This window comes from Mytilus galloprovincialis, chromosome 11 (genome assembly GCF_965363235.1).
Source record: "Mytilus galloprovincialis chromosome 11, xbMytGall1.hap1.1, whole genome shotgun sequence".
NCBI lineage: Eukaryota > Metazoa > Mollusca > Bivalvia > Mytilida > Mytilidae > Mytilus > Mytilus galloprovincialis.
In genome coordinates, this window is record NC_134848.1 from 47754874 (window position 1) to 47773851 (window position 18978).

At 30.5% G+C, this 18978-nt stretch overlaps 1 long non-coding RNA gene across 1 annotated transcript; it reads right to left on the bottom strand.

Annotated features, from left to right (window-relative positions):
• Positions 1-2230: 2230 nt before the first annotated feature.
• LOC143052290 (uncharacterized) lies at positions 2231-5808 on the bottom strand. The gene is made up of 3 exons (XR_012971065.1): positions 5692-5808; positions 4007-4028; positions 2231-2751 (listed from the first exon to the last, which is right to left on the bottom strand). It is a non-coding gene; the product is annotated as an uncharacterized LOC143052290 (long non-coding RNA).
• Between the last annotated feature and the right edge of the window lie 13170 nt (positions 5809-18978).

Consider the following 18978-nt stretch of genomic DNA (forward strand, 5'->3'; position numbering starts at 1 on the left):
CCAAAAAATTCAAATCATACTTTCATATATAAACAGTAAAAGACAGGAAATAAAATTTGATATGCAATTGTCGAAAACAATAGCGAAGCATGACAAATTGATGAATAATGAATTCTTATGACAGCAAACAAAAGCAAACTAATATATGTTCCTAAATTATTCAGTTCTTCTACATTTTGTACTAATAATAACTGCATGAGATTTTAATGTGAATGTTTCTTTAAAAGAATTGTTTTATATATATTCTACTGATATTGTCATGTTTTTTTACATATCGAAATAAAATGACTCGTATCTTCAACAAATTTATCAGTACACATTGTACACTATCTCTCATTTATGTGCACATTAAAAAAGCGACCTGTTACAATCTATTAACAATGTGCGTGTATTCTAGATATATACAAATTAATGGTTCAAATATTTAATTGACGGTTCTTTTTATATAAAGCCGAAAACTATGTGTACAAATACACACATTTTTATGATTCTCACAAAAAAATATCATTTATTTATAAAGCGATTAGTCAGACGTTGTTCAAACTCAATAAGAAACTTAAGAAATAATTCATGGGGGCTTGAATATATCGTAATTTTACCACGGGTTCGCCCTTTATGACGTATTTTTGACTCTGAGCGATAGCGAGTGGTAAAATATCTGCATAAAGGGACAACCCGTAGTTAAGTCACGATATATTCAAGCCCCCATGAATTATTTCGATTCTAATAGGACAAATACGGCAATAATTTTGGATCGAAGAGCTCTAGGTTAAGGCATTATTTGCTGTTCCCATAAATAAACGCACTATCAATTTTGACGTAAAAGAACGGAACAAACTGAATAAGTGACATGCTTTAACTATTTACAATAATTATTTAGATAGGTTTGGATGAATCTAAATGACAATTGTACTTATATGTCTTATAAGTATACAAAAAATGGCTTATATAACACATTTTATCATCCTTTGTTTACGTTTCCTTGTTTGTGATGATTTTCGGTTTCACAATCGTGTATTTTCCCGAAAAATGCTCATATTCTAACGTGAAAGATTTATGACGTCGAATAGCTCATTCATAAAAAAGCATATAACGTGGGAGTACGATCGGAACAGCCCAAACAATATATTTATAGTTTACCACGGGTGTGTATTCAAAGCGTGTGCAGGACGTCATGTTAGAATTATCTATATAGCCTTGATTGACCAAAATATATTTACAAGTATGTGTACTTTTATATCTCGGACTTTGCAAACAAAATTCAGTCTAATTTTGCAAATAGATTTTAACATTGTACCATAACAAGTTTTTAATATAATATTGTCTTTACCTAATATTTAAAACCAGTCTTTCATAATTCTACAATAACTTTCAATATACATAGGAAAAATAGAAAATAACACAAATAATATTTGCTGAAAACAAATGTCTAAAACAAACTTTCCAGAACTTAAGTTAATATTGATAAACAGTCAAATCATATTAAATATTGAATGCACGAATGTATATGGAAACTTTGATTGACACTAATACATGCATATAATGCAAAACAATGTATTGTGACGTACATCTTTCCTTTAAAGTTAAAATTTGACTTTGTCATGTATACCACATATCAAATGCTTAAATGTGTTTTAAAAAAGTTAAATTACATCAACAAACAAATAACATACAAATGCAACTAACATAGAATGAAACTGACGGCAGATCAAAAACAATTATTATGAAAGTGATATATACTAAAATATCATGCGTTTCTAATCAAATTTATTGTACACAATTTACCAACGATAACAGTAAGACAATACAATTTTATAAAAGTCGAAGAAAAACATGCAAAAAAGTTGACAAGAAAAAAGACGTACAAATACATGATATTTAACAAATCATCACACAGAAAACTCAATTTCAAGAAATAGAAACTTTTCAAGAATTGAATATTTTTTTTAAGAATTTAGGGTTAAGAAGTGGTTTGAATCATTATCATTTATCTCTTTTGTCCCTAATGTAAAATATGTTATCAGATTAATCAACGTAATCACTACTGCTTATCTGACTGCTATTCAGAAAAATAAAACCTAAAAAGGTATAAACCTTTCACTAAAATTTAATTACCATCCTCAGGTACTTCACGTATCTGCATTTCGGACGGAGGCATAACAAAGTTCCAACCATAATAGTGGTCATGCTATGAACATCCTTATCAAATATATATATATATATAATATATATATGTGTGTTTAGAAAATGATATATGAGAGATATTGTGTTAAATTTTTATCGAAATAACTAATTGAGATCTGTTTGCAAATGAAATAACTATCCACTGGTGACCAAATTGAAAAAAATATGAGCAAAACACTTACCGGAAAGTAAGTTGTTAAATGCCCCGATTTGAACACTGTACATAGCTTTTTTTTATTATGGAACTGCATACCAATGTCAGTTTTTTAATGTTATAGTTAAACTATCTTAGAAAAAAATGCAGACAACTACAATTCAAGTTTAAAATGAGTACGTGGAAAAACATAGCTTCAAGCTATTTTTAGATTCTCGTATACTTCGTCACCACTGTCATCATTGCATGGAATTTTAGCATTAGCACCGGTTTCGATATTATCTGCAGCGATCTGAGTATTGACAGAAACAATACTTTCATCATTGCAGGTGTCATACAGGTCATTCGGTTCGTCGCAATCATAATCATTTTGTTGGCTTGTTACTCTTAATTCAAGAAGATTTTCAGTGTTGCTGAAATATGAATAAATGATTTGTGGTCAACTACAAAAAATGTATTGCTACGTTTATGTAAAAAAACAATACGTATGCAAATTTGTTTTTATTTCTTTGAAATAAGTGTATCTGATATTAACATGCATATAGATTTTGCAAACTTTAAAGAACAATAATCAATTTTTACATTGTATGTATATTTTATTTTAATACGTTATTTTGATTTTCTAACAGAAACCTCGAGTCATTCTTCATTACATAATGAATTGCATAAGTTGTAAAATGCATGATGACACACGTTTCCACAATAAAGTACACATGTAGATAAAAGAAAAAACTTGATAGTAATCGTGTTTTCATGATCATAACGAAAATATGTATTTATAAGTTGTGAATCCTTCGTTAAGTTATTTCATATGGTTGTTAAAGCGTTGACCGTGCGCACATTTATCAAATAAAGCACTTCCGTGCTTCATTCAAAATGTATTTCAGACAACGCTTTTACACTCAAATGAATTTCCAAAATGAAGCATTTATTTCTTAACTAGATGTGTCAAAGCGACACGAATGGCCCCGTCCCAAAAAGTTGAAAAATCTGCAATTTCAAAATAAACACATGTGGACACAAACATGTTGGTAGTCTCATATATCAAACATCAGCTCAAAATCTGGAGCCGTAAAGAAAAAAAACTATACAACTGTGATTTTCAATAATTTATCAAAGTCCAAAGCCCGTAATTTCTGCAAAAATTAGCAAAGCAGAACTTAGCTTAAACTTGACCTGTAACTCATCATGGTTAACTTACATACCAAAAATCAGCCTAATATCTGAAGGCGTTTAGAAAAAGTGACCGTATAACTGTGATTTTCAACAAATTCTCAAAGTCCAAAGCCCGTAATTTCGGCATAATATAGTGTAGCAGAACAGAACTTCAACTTGATCTGTATCTCATCATTTTTAACTCAAATACAAAAATTAGCCCAATATCTGAAGGCATTTGGAAAAAAGTCTGTATAATGATTTGTTGCGGAATTACGGAATGACAGAATTACGGAATTTAGGAATGCCGGACAAGGGTAAAACTATATGGCACTGACAACTTCGTTGCGGGGCCATAAAAAAAACCCAAACAATATATGTTGTATTAAGTTCAAAATCTCAATAGAGCCTTTAATGTTGGTCACCAACACACTGGAAATTGAATAAATATTCTGTATCAACATATTTTTGCAGATACAACAAATATGATTATTGATTGAAATTAGAACTTACCTTCCATTTATCATTCTTTCCTCTAAAAAATAAAATTACAGACTTTAATATAATAACCAAAGTTATCATGCGGACATATATATTTAACATATACACAATTTCTGTAAATACGACATTTCAGTGAAAATACTTAGTATCACCTCAACTCAATATCATTTGGGTAACTGTTAGGAATTTTTAGGAATGACTGTGTAAATTTGTTTCTGTTTATGACGAATTAACATCAAATATGTTTTGCATACTGACAAATCCACGGATTATTTTAAAATGAGCACCACAATTGTTTTTAATGTTATTTCGAATAGACAGTAATTCTTTATAATCTAATTTCAAATTCAATACATGCCGGAGTAAGACACAAACAAACGGTAATGACGTCAATGTCAAATGACAAAATTATGTTTATGAGCTGATAAACGAAACACAGTCAGCCATTAAAATGACGCGTTACAACCAACATTAAATTATGATAAGATGACATATCAAAGGCAACTGGACTTGACTTAATCCACTTCGTCCCATGGGGGACATAGGGCGACCACTGACAACTGGACATTCAAATTAATTTCTTGAATTTCTCTTTTATTAAAGAATTACTAATGGAAGAATCCAAATGAAGAAAATATTCATCGAGTGAACGAACAATACATTAATTAACAAATGCGTGTAGCGCACAAGGTAATTATCAGTGTTTTTCGGTCACGAGTTCAATATTTTTCGATATTCGAAATTTTTGATTAATTATACATTTTATTAATTTGGCAAATGGCTTATTTTTTTATGAAATTAAAGAAGAAAATGTAAGGAACTATATCTTTTTCTACGCATTCACAATTTGTTTTGATCCGACGTAATCGACGTCTAGCCAACAACTATTGGTGTATGAATCCAGAGGAGTGAAATAACTACGTTTATTTCACATGTCAAATTTTCGATATTTATTTTACTGGGAATTTAATGTAATAAATTGCAACCAATGTAATGATGTTTTATAATACTTTTGGCTATGGATAATGACACTTTTGACTTTGTTTCATTACACCTTCGACTACGCTTTATTACACTTTTGACTATTCATATTTCGCTTTTAGAAGACACGGAAATATATCATTTCTTGATGGCATATACAATTTTGAGCAGGTTGAAAATTACTGTAAACTTTAAACAGACATTACCTTTGGCTATCATTCAAAATTTGAACATTGGTACAATTTTCCATTCTGTGCTTATAATAACTATAACTTTGCTTTTTCCATTATGTGTTTAAAGTATAAATTTTGCAACAAGTATTCGAAGTACTCGATACATATATGCCTATATGAATATAGAACCGGATTTTTTAAAAGTCACGTTAGAAAATTGAGTGTTTCATGGTTTAAGTTATAATTGAAATATTCGATGTAGGATACTAATTTCTTTAACTTTTATAACTGAAATAAACTTATACATATTTGTTTTTCGTTCATTTTTTTTACATAAATAAGGCCGTTAGTTTTCTCGTTTGAATTGTTTTACATTGTCTTATCGGGGCCTTTTATAGCTGACTATGCGGTATGGGCTTTGCTCATTGTTGAAGGCCGTACGGTGACCTATAGTTGTTAATGTCTGTGTCATTTTGGTCTTTTGTGGATAGTTGTCTCATTGGCAATCATACCACATCTTCTTTTTTATATTATCAATTTTACCTGGTCTGAATCTGCGAAATACAAATAAAGCTATACACGTTATGACAGTTGTAACGACAATGCAAAGAGCGGCAACAATTCCAAGAATTACAGTTGAGACCAAGTTTGGTATATCCTTTTTTTGGCTGTATTTAGATATCTGTAAATCAAATGAAATTCGAAAGTATTTTATTGCATTGATATAGATTCTGAATAATTTTTTTATCAAATAGGTGCATATTTCGCAAATGAATAAAATCAGAGTTTGTGAGAAACAGCATTGCAGATTTGAGATCACACAATGTGTATGCACACTTTACAATATGTAATAGCATTGAAAGATAAAGATTTGTAGATCATAATATGTACATTTATGAAAAATACTAATCATAAATTTGCTATTATACGGAACGTCTGATTGTGTTGTTTATATGTCGGTACTTCGCAGTGTCACAGCAGTGAACGATGTCTGGGGAAAACCACATATTTTCTATAAAATGACTAAAAAAAAGTCAAAAAGATAAAGAGTCAGTAAAAACACTACACTAAAGGGTTCTACCTCAAAACTTCAGAGGTGGAACACTTTTGATCTGTGCGATGAATTAAGTAACTTAAATCTGTTCATAACGCTTTAAAAAATATTCACCACATTAAAGATATGTGAAAGAAGAATATTTTATAAAATCTACTGTTCACTTCTAAGATATTTCAGCCTGCGTATCGAACAAAGACAGGATCTGATATATATGAATCTATTGTATGAGTACACTAGAACAAGTGTATATAAACCACGAATAGGATACAAGATCACCAATTGATTTTACCTGAACATATCCCTTGATGGCAAGGTTGGATGTCAATATCAAGTCCTATACATTCAGATCCATTAAAATACGGCGAAGGATTGTCACATTTTCGTAATCTTTGTTGAGTTCCGTTTCCACAGGTAGTATTGCAAACTTCCCATTCTTGCCATGTCCCCCACTGCCCATCAACTACAAAGTTATAATTGTTTTGTAGAAAAGCATATGATATGATCGAAATAATAAATTAATATGAACGATAACGAGTCACAGACAGTTTTGTTATATGCGTTCTTAATATTGACACTGCTACTTGTGTTGTGTTGTCCAGTTCAAAACATTATTGGGGACCAGTGCTATGCACTAGTTTTGTAATACCTTTTGTAATTATGAGTCAATGATACCTAGTTAATATTGCCGCCAATAATGAAATGTTTCCAGGCATGGCTTTTAACATTTTTCTATACACAAATACATGATAAATATGAGTATATTTGCCCGACAGTAACTGTTGTTTACCGATGTTGTCAACTCAAAAAAATAATTTGTAAGATATAAATCAATGTAACAAACGAAATTGAATCTCATGTTCTGTACTAAAAAGGAGCGAGACCGGGTTTGACATCAGCGAAAGCATCTCAAGTCACAAATAAGATGCAGGCTCTATCCGCACTTTTGAAATCAGACGCAGAAAAAAAGATATAATCATAAATAGACCGGAGTCGGCACGTAACCTGAATTAGACTCAAATAACATATTTCTAAAATGAAACATCAAATTACTTTCACAATCGAGGATGTGACAAGGACGACTTTCTATGGGTGTTCGTTTGCAGGAAATTCACATTTCCGATTTCTATCCTGAATTCCACCATTACATGTTGCACTGCAGATATTCCAGGAAGACCATCCACTCCACTCACCATCGACTTGAATAACAAACAACAAGATCATTGTATATTTCTTACAGTAAAGACCAATCAGGCATTTAAATGAGATTGACATAACTTGTTTTGTATTATATATTATTGAAGTGAAAGAAAGCAGCCATCACAAGTTGTTTGACTGTTATGGAAGATTCGTTGCACACATGGTGACGAATATATTCAAATATTCGTTACAAAAATCCTATCTTTTTTTCTCGAATGTGATGATAAAAGTTATAATTATCACCGGTTGGCATATGATGATAGGTTTTTTGTCCAGTCTTCAGTTTTCTATTATGTGTTTTGCATACTGTTGTTTGTCTATTTGCTGTTTTTGTGTTTTCGTTTTGATTTGTCATAAAATTATGACTTATGAGTTTGACTTTTCCTTTGGAAAATAGTTATATTTCATATACTTGTACTAGAATATTTCTGCATATCTACAAAGATGATTTGTATGTAGTTCCTTGATAAAAGATTCGCGTAAATATAAAGTTGCCATATGCATAATATTATGCACCTTCTAGGCTTGTTATTATCATACATGAAACGGTGTTACTTAGTATGACATCGTATTCTTATTTAATTACTGGCGTAATATTTAAAATGAATTTTTAATCATATCGGACTCAGTGATAGCAATTTTAGTTTTGATTAACCTTTTATTTATTGCTAAAAAAATAGCCAATCTACCAAAAAATCATTCAATATACATACCAGGACATTCATGTGTATTGCAAGAACCCAAGTTAAAGTATTTCTATTACATAACCTACCGCCATAGGATGGCGGCGGATTATCACAAAGTCTAGTCCTTTTCCTAATTCCTGAACCACACGAGGACGAACATACGCTCCATACTTGCCAATCTGTCCAGTCTCCATTGACTAAAACATAGATTGATAAAAACAGTTTCTAATATGTATATGTTCCTGATGCGGACAGTTGCAACTTATTAGATACTCACCAGTAAAAGTGATTTTATTTTTGAAATTCGTGAAAGTCGCAAGTGTGCTGTAAAAAGTCATTCAAATGAGTGACATATAAACTAAACGTCATCTTTGTTGTGTGTTTTAGAAATAACTAACTTGATAAAAAGAAAACAACTTAGTTATGACAAAAGGAGGTGCATTCATATAACAGGCGTCTTTTGGAAAACATATTTAACTGACCTATTGATTTACAATGGTAATCGATTCGAAAAGCATAACATAGAAACTTGAAAAATACAGTTTTGAGAAACAAATACTCACCTGGACATTTACTTGTGGCACAAAGTAGTGTTTCTTCACCAATCCCTGAACATGTCGATACCCCGGCGGATGGACATGGATAGTTGCAATTACGTTTACGTTTCTTTACGCAACCACCACGAGTTGCATTGCAAACTGACCATATACTCCAGCTTCCCAAACTCCCATCAACTGAAACGATGAAAAAACAATGCTGTCATTTTTGTTTGTATTATAATAGTCTATGGTTAAGTTTTTCTCTGATGTTATGACGTCTTTATATTAAATCCATTGAACTTTGGATGTGTACAGATATATAATTTAATCTTAGATGCATGTTGTTTTTTAGTAGTTGTTAGTGGTTTTGAACTAGCAATCCGGTTAGGGGGAGGGTTGGGATCCCGCTAACATTTTTAACCCCGCCACATCATATGTTTGTATGTGCCTGTCCCAAGACAGGAGCCTGTAATTCAGTGCACGTGGTTGTCGTTAATTTATGTGTAAAATTTTGTTTTTCTTTCATTTTTGTACATAAATAACGCCGTTAGTGTTCTCGTTTTAATTGTTTTTCATTTTTATTTCGGGGCTTTTTATAACTGACTTTGTGGTGTGGGCTTTGCTCATTGTTGAAGGTCGTACGATGTCCTATAGATGTTAATTTCTGTCATTTAGGTCTCTTGTTGAGTTGTCAGATTGGCAATCATACCACATCTTCTTTTTTTATATATAAACTGTTATGAAATAAATGTGCTGATTGGATGGAAAAAGAATTCTAACAGAACTTCAATATTTGTGTAAGAACACTTTGCAGCAAAGCGATTCTGTACGTAGTGACCGTACTATCTTATTATGTAATACATTATTTCCTCTCATTCTTGTTTGAACTACATTGCATTATTGATTTATTTTTGTTTGTGTTATTCTTTTAAGGCGTAGGTTTAACGTTTATGCATTCCACTGGACATTACACTAATTAATAGCTGCTCGAACGAAAGCATACTTAATCAGCCAACATCGTTATTTCTTCTATGTACATTTATCAGTGTGAAATAAGTCCTCTTTATAACACAAGCATAAATACAAGCATACCTCGACATCTCGCAGTATTGCATTTAAGTACTTCAAAGGACTTCCCATTACAGTATGAACCATTAATTGATGGCACCGGATTGTTACAGACTCTGTCTCTTGTTTTAAAGCCAGAATCACAACTAGCACTACACGTTGTCCAGCTTGACCATGATCCCCAGTTTCCATTTACTATCAGAAATATAATTAAAAATCGAAGGCTGCAATATGAAAATGATTTCGAGAAAAAGACAGTAACACTATCAGTAAAGTTGAAATAAAACGAATTATATTTAGATAACCATAACATTGACAGAAGTTAAAACATTCTACTATTCTGACATTAATGTGTTTAAATCCATTTTTTCTATAATTTTGTCATAGCAACTAAAAATATTCAAACCCTTAGCTGTATATTGATTTTCATGGAGCGTGGATGTCTTCACTTCAATGTTATATGTGTTTCTAGTAACACAACATGGATTAAAAAGAATAAAAACATACTTTGTGAAGACAAAAAAACAGTATACCAGGAAAGAATATGTGTCAAATAAAGGCAATAGTAGTATACTGGCGTAATTAAAAATTGTTACATAAAACATTGTAATATTTGTTTAACTACTTATCATAAAATGTTACACACTCGTTGTTTCAAAGGTTAAACACCCATAATTGTGTGACAGAAATGTACTGTTGTCATAATAAGTTCAACACTAGTAAATCAAAAACAACGAATAACAGCTAGCATCTTATCTTTTTTTTTTCATATTAATTTATTAAGATTTTAGTTGTACCTTGGATATATTTTCAGTAGCATCTAAAAGATAGATTACAACTGCTTTCAAGAAATTACGATAAAATAGAAGACAACCATACCTCTACACCTTGCAGTACTGCATTTGAGTACTTCAAAGGACTTCCCATTACAATATAAACGATTTGACAATTATACTGGATTATTACATAGGCGGTTTCTCGTTTGAAAACAAGATTCATAACTAGAACTACACCTTGTCCAGATTGACCATGAACCCCAGTCTCCATTTCCTGAAGGCAAAATAATGTGATATTATAAACTGCAATATGAGTATATAATTTCGAGAATATGACAAATGAAACTGGTTAAGAAAGCTGAAATTAACGAATAATATTGAAATAAACATGAAATTGACCGTTTAATACCGGTAGCATGTTATTATACTGACAAAAATTGGTATAAAGGTGGATGGGGGGGGGGCGTCTTAATTCAAATTGATAGACGTTTTTTAATAATTTATTAAAATGAAGTTTTAATCAAATAAACAAAAATGTATAGGTCACCGGACTTTTATTCAACAATTTGTACAATATTGTTTGATTGTGTATAGATAATCGATTGAAAATCAAATTGTGTGGGGTAACAAGAAAACAGTCTGATATAATTTTAAGATATTAAACGAAAAGACAGCTCTTATAAATAAAAGCAACAGTAGTATACCACTGTTCAAAATTTCTAAATCGATAGAGAAAAAACAAATACGGATTACAAATTAAAACTGAGGGAAACTTATCAAATATATGACAACTACGAAACAACAACGAAACAAAGCAAACACAAAAAACAATGCCATTTTCCTGACTTGGTACAGGGCATTTTATGAAAAAATGGTGGGTTGAACCTGGTTTTGTGGCATGCTAAACCTCCCTTGGTTAATGGCAGTGTTAAACATGCTTTCAGATAAAAAAAAAAAAGAAAAAAAATGGTCATCCAACTTGCTACAGATTAAAATAGGTAAATTTATAACACTTTCCATCATGAAACTATTTTTTCTGAGTTATCTCACTTCATTTTGCAAAGTTGGAAAAAAACCGATCAAACACAATTGAGATTTTTTTTAATTTTTAAATTACAGCCATAATTATGATAAAACCTGCACTTTTCTATATTTACATCAAAAATATAACACATAAATTACATACTTCTCTCAAAACTTGCTCATTTATCAAAGATCTAGACCAACGGTATCTGCTACTTCAATAAACAAGAAAAAAGAAGACACCCGAGCTACTTTATTCCAAATGTCCTTTAAATTTATAATATTAACGAAAGATATTCAATTCAAACATTTCTCTGTGTCTTGGTTCTCTACGGGGTAGAAGAGGCTTTAATTTGGAGTTTTTATGCATTGTTTTCTAGTTACAAAAGATAGATAAAAAGGAATAAGAATATACTCGCTGGGAAAAACAATTTACCAATGTAAAATATGTAAAATACTTACATAGATATAGGAAGATGTGGTGTGAGTGCCAATGAGACAAGTCTCCATCCCAATAACAATTTATAAAAATAAACCATTATAGGTCAATGTACGGCCTTCAAAACGGAGCCTTGACTCACACCGAACAACAAGCTATAAAGGGCCCCAAAATTACTAGTGTTAAACGGGAAAACCAACGGTCTAATCTACATACAAACAACTTGATATAAATTTTAATGTACTAGTCGTTTGAAAGATTTATTACTTATGATTGTCTAATGTATTTTTTTTGGTTCCATGATAAGTTTATACATGTAAAATAAAAACAACAAACAACTGCAAGGACTGTTCCATCATTTACACGAATTTATTAAGATTTCCGAAGTACTTTCAAAATCTTGACAACTAATTTTGGGAATGAATTATTGCTATGAACACCTTGAAGTGCTGCATTCGTCTACTCTAAAGGACTTTGTATTTCAATGCGCGCCTTTTAAAGATGAAACTTGATTATCATAGAGGCGGCGTTTTGTGTATAAACATCAGAGAAGCTTCTTTGTTGTCTTCATGTGTATTTATAGCAAACCACTTGGATTACAAAGTGACTTTAGACTTGTGTCATGGGTTTTATACCCAAGTATAACTGATTGAATACCAAGCCAGTATATAACCTGATGTGATTATATATGTAAAGATAATTTTGGTAAATACTGTCATACATGTAAGCCTTGACAAATTAAAATATTACTGACAATATAAAAACAGACCAATACTTAATCATCACATACCGTAAAACTAGAAAAAAACATATTTTTATACAATAATATGACAATTTAAAAATACATATATCAATTAAAAAGAAGGGGAAAAACGATTCATCTCAACAAACAAAATTATTGATAAAATGCGTCCCAAAATTGTTCTAGAGCTAGAACTAACAAAATGCTGGAACGTCCTTTCAAAATTTACTCTACGGTAGATTTATAAGAATCAATGCTAGGTTAGCATTTTCAAAAACCAAATCCTCTGAAAATACTAAAAAAGTCTGTTTTATGATATAGCTGTGCAAAACCTATCTAGTATGGAACAGCTTCATTCAAAATCTTGTCTGCAGGCGTATATAAAATTGGTATAGAAACTGTTCTGGAACACATTTCCTAACATATGTAACGATTCTCAAATATTTTTAGAAGTTGTTAAAACTAAAACAAATCATATTTCTATTTTTTTTACCATCATATTCTCCTGTACATCTTACGCCAACATCTTCACCATGGCCACAATCATGTGTATTCCATCCGCGATGACTACACTTATCGATTCTCCTTTCTGTACCATCGCAACTCATATCGTCTAACCATATCGGGCCTGTTCCACCACCTGCCATGTAAGATGTTGAAGAGGATGTCCTTTTGGGAAAAAAAATAATTAATATATTAGTAAAAGAAAATGAAGTGCAAGCTAAATCCATTAATAAGCAGTTTGTTTTGTGTGTCTTGAACACTTAGATTTTCATGAACCATGTAGAATAACCACACACATGAGTAACGTTTTACCTGATATAGTTAAACGCAATATATGATAGGGCAGAAGGTATATGAAAAGTGAAATATAAAAAGTTAATTTTTAAAATGTTGAATTCTTCACCTCTAAAACAGATGTTTGATAAGTGATATATTAATAGCATGAGATACATTGCTTTCTTGAGATGTTATATAAATTAAGCAAGTGATGTAACTATTGCAAAATACACAGATACAAACATATAAATCGGTTATCTGGTTATTTGCATATTTACGTATTTCATCAGCTCTGCGACACAATATGAAGCCTTTTTTAGCATGTTCACTACGCTCATTGGACAAAAAGCCTTATATTGTGACTAGCGGCTAATAAAAGCAATTTAAAATATGTAAACATTATGATAAACGGTTGATATCCTTCCGTCTAAGAGTAGACAACCTGATATCCGCTACAGATCATTCCATCAGAACGGGTTATGTATTGCTTGTTTTCGTATACCTGTAACCAAGTTGTCGACAAGCCACATTTGCATCTGGAGTTGTGAAACCATCATCACATATTGTTCCCCATGTAGAGTTATGATAGATCTCAAGGCGTCCTTTTGAGGGATAATTTCCTCCAACTAATCGTAGATCCCCTGTAAAAAAAACGCAAGATTTACGTATTCTGTATTATAGTCTGGTATATTTGTTGTATAAATTTGTAATTTTTAATACCTTTGTTAATTTCACACACCATATAATTAGAATGAACGAGTTTAAATTATAGGATTTAACGCCTTTTTAAATGAATTTATTGGTGTATAAACTCGACCAATTCACTCACAAACAAATAAATTGTTTTGGGTGACTTAGTCCAGTTTATACACCAATTAAGTCCTGTAAAAAGGCGTTTAATCCTTATAATTCTTTAAAATCGAACAAATTTATTTTTCCACACTCATAATCCCTACCACACATAAATGTATATGAGGGTCAATGTATAAACCTGGCGCATGCATATATTTGTTGGTTAACGCAAAAATATGTATTCCATGAAATATGCTTTCTGATAAAATATAAACTACAAAAACTGTTATAATCATTCAAACAAATGTTTTATGTTTGTTATTTAATTAACGATTAACGCGACGTGAAAATAACGTCGATTTGTAGTGTTTTATTATCCCCACCATCTTGTTTATATTGTAACGAAAAGAAATTCGGTCAACGTCGTCCGTCGAAAAAAAAACCGTCATGAATAGCTACCGGAAGTCCTCTCGACCAATCATATTAACGTATTTCCTGATATGCAAATCAAATAAGAATTATAAGCACATACCAAATGTTCAAACAGTACAAGTACGCTACTTCATTTATATTACGTTTAGTCATAAAATTGACCCATTTTTCCTATTAACAATTTTATCATTTATAATTACATTCAAGTTATTTAACTGAAGACCAGGCGATGATCGAATTCAATTCCGATATTAAAAGTAAAAGACTAAAAATAGAAATAGATTTCTTGTAAAAGTCTTGTGTAACGCGTTACAAGTCTGTGTTAAATGTTAATTTTGACATCATAAGAATGAAGTATTCTTACTAGATTATTTATGACTAGATAACCACACAAACCGTATTACTATTTGTTAATTTCAACAGCAGTTATTAAAGACTTATGGCCACAATGCAAAGGCAATAAGGGCCATACTATTCTGTTTGACTAAGACTATGTTGTCAAAAAAATAAATGTTTAATAAAAATGTGGACAAACAGACAAATAATGGTACACAAAATAGTATCAAGTATTGATATAATTACGTAACCCATTATTTATATATGAATAATTATAGAAGTAAAACATACGAACAAAGAACTTTCAAAAATAGTGACTTACCATCATCCTGTCCTTCAACGACAAGGAAACATATAAAAAACGTTGTAGATATATGGGGGGAAATCAACATATCAGTTTCAATATCCCAGTATAAGTAATTAGTCTAAATCAGAAGTAATGTTCCATGCTGAAAATAATGAAATGTTTATCGTTAATGCCAAGCGCCCCACTAATCATCAATAATATATACATGTAATATTATAGTAAAATGCTGATATAAATTATTAATCTTATAAAGTTTTTGCTGTTAGTTTAATTTATTTTGTACGTCCAGTGTATGTTCAATAGTTAGACATTAGACACAACATAAAATGATAAAAAAGAATTCACGAATAATTTGAACAGTTTTGTTGATAACGTATTGTCCCTGTTAAAGGTAACATAACTTGTATTGCGCGTGCTGAAAGGGATGTAAATATCACATTGTGCATAAACACCTGTACTATAATATAATATTTTAGTATAAAAAGGGGCAGACGCATTAAAAAGCAAGGAGTAGTCTATATTTTCTGTTTGTTTGCAATATTTAAAATATTTGTGATCATACACATTTATTTCAAGTATGAAATTCAGATTTCTTCCAAAAAGTTTAAATCGATTATATATTAAGACATGGGTTATGTCTATCTACATATTTTTAAACTTTTGGTTAAATACACTCCTGTTCTAATGGCTATTCAATATACCGCATAGTTGATTTGTCATCTGATATAGGAAATCATAGAATGATGCCATTGTTCAGTCAAGCATGCTGTATGTAATTTTGGTGATGAATTATCATCATGTCAAGTATCACTTCCTTCTTTTCTATTTAAAGACAGGAAAAAAATCCCCTGTTATTGATTTTTTTAATATCATTGCATTCTGTTCAATTCAGTAAAAATACCGAAGTATGGTGATGGTATGCTGTTTTTTTTTTCTTTGCACAAAGACAAAAATTTATAATAAGAATTTAATTGGTTTGAATCTGATTAGTCATAGGTAAATTTCCAATAACTAAATGTTTTTATTTAATTGATATCGCATTTAAAACATTGATAGGTAACTCTGTATAACTCAAACAAATAAAATGATATTGTAAATAATAAATCATATTGATTTATTAATAATATTATTAAAAAGTGTATAAGAGAAGATTTTGTCTAAAGTTACATATACAACACTGTATAAAATGTACTTACGTGTAAAAAGCGCCATCGACCTTAAATGTTATATAAGTATTATACTTAAAGAAAACTTCCTAGTTAAATTATAAGAAGACAGGAAACGACAAAGATCAAATGTGGAACGTGATTTGTTAATGTTATAGATGAACATAAAAAAAGAAGAAGTTTTGTAGTATTTGCTAAGTGTCTTTTGTTAAGTGTCAACCGACTAACACTTGCTTTATCTATATTTTGTATCGGCTTATGAATTACAAAATGGTCAGTGAATATAAGATTACACGTATTTCCAAATTGTATCTTAACACTATTTTTGACGGGTTTAATGTCATATACAAAAGAAAGAGTTTTTATTTATTGAAACATTTTGATTTTAGAACACAACTGTTAAAGGTTTTTTTGAAAAAATAAATAAAAAAAAATAAGCCCAAAATTGCTTTTGGCTTTGAACAAAACTGTGAATAAATCTGACCTGGAAAACTTAATCCCGCCAATTACATAATCTGTTTGACAGCGTTTTATTTTTCATTATAACGATTGTGTTTCAATGTTTTTATATGCTCTGGTTTAGTGTTATTTTTTTCTTGTACGTCTACTGTATAATTTTAACGAAGATAAGGCAGAACATGAAATAATAAAAGAATAACTTACAAGTAATGAAAACTGTTCTTTTAGTCTCCTTTCTATTAAAGCTTACATGCATTTAATATGACGTGCTGAAAATGGATATACACATCACACTGTTGATAAACACATGTACTGCAAACAATAAATAATCAAAACACAAATGCATCACAAAGCGTGGTGAAGTCTGTTTTTGTTGTATGTTTGCAATATTGAAAGTGATTGTGATTACAGACATTTGATTCAAAATAGGCATTCAGATTTCTTTCAAAAGTTTAATTCGATTATATATTGAGATACATGTCATCTCCATATGTTTAAACTTTTTCTTAAGATATTCTCGTTCATATGTATATTCTATATTACGTATAGTTGATCTGTCATCTGTTGCAGACAATGAAATAACAAAATGTTGCCGCCGTTTAGTCAAACGTGCTGCATGATTTATATATTTCTGTGCGTGATAAATCATCATGTCAAGTATCACTTCCTTCTTATCTATTTAAAAACAGGGGGGGGGGGATCCACGGTTATTGATTTTTTTTCAATATTATTGTCGTCTGTTTAATTTTGTATACGCAAGTGATTATGGACTTTCCGAATTGATTTTACTGAAAATTCAGTATTTTTGTGATTTTACTTTTTACTACAAGGTCGCATCAAATTGATGTTCTGTTTCTTTGTATTTTCAACCAGCTTATCAGTAGCAAAAACATTAATCTTGTTTATCCGCAACGATTCTATTCGAATATTAATCCTTTGGTGTTTTTTTTATTCGTTTATAATTTAATGTTGAATGTCACGCGTTTCTGATTGGCTGCGGTTGTTTTGTTTATCAGCTTGAAGACATAATTTGTCATGTGACCGTAACGTCGTCAACTTTGTTTTATGATTTACTCCAGTTTAAAAGGGAATTTAGAATAAAATTATAAGAAATGACTGTTATATTCTGCCTTTACTGAATACAATACAAAATGCGGTGCACACTTTAAAATAAGCCGCTACGCGTGTTATTTAGTGTACACCACATTTGTGATGTTATTTCTTCATAGACAGAAACATATTACAGTCATTCCTTAAACAACAAAATGACGAGCGTTATTATAAAGCTTAAATTTGACAACATTTTTAAAACCAATTTAAACAAAAGTTTTGAAAAACAAGTTTATACTTTAGGCTTGACTTGAAGAATCCTACATTTGAAATTAAACTTAATCAGTCGATTGAAAAAAAAACACCTTACACGTTATATTTTCTCTATTTTGGATTGTTTGAACTTTTTTGTTGTCTTTGACGTTTAATTGACTTACTGTTTGCAATTGATATTTATCATACAATTTTAAAAATTGTCAAATACATTGAAGCATCCATACTTATTTTATATTCCTGTAATTGTAATCCATAACATGATTTTTTGTTTTAAGCTATATAAACAATTATTTATGTCACTGCAACTTTTATCATGTACTTTGTACTGAACCATCGGAAGTTAATTGGGTACTGTTTTTACAAAACCGTGAATGCTAATTAGAAACAACTACTGTTCATTCAAACCTAAAATTGCTTGAAAAAAATGTAAATCATGTTGCCAATTTTATATATTATTAAGTGGTTGTCAACTGTACCGGCATATAAATACAGACTTGTTATTCATATACACTTGGTGTACTTTACGTATTCATGTATTTTTGGATTATTGGAAAGCAAACAACAATTAACTATTTTTACTAATATTAAGATAAATATTCTCAATACGGCTTATGAATGTCGACTGAAATATATTACATTTTCATGCAACTGATAATCCTTTACAGCATAAAATCGTTTTACAACATGTGGAAAAACAGATTACTT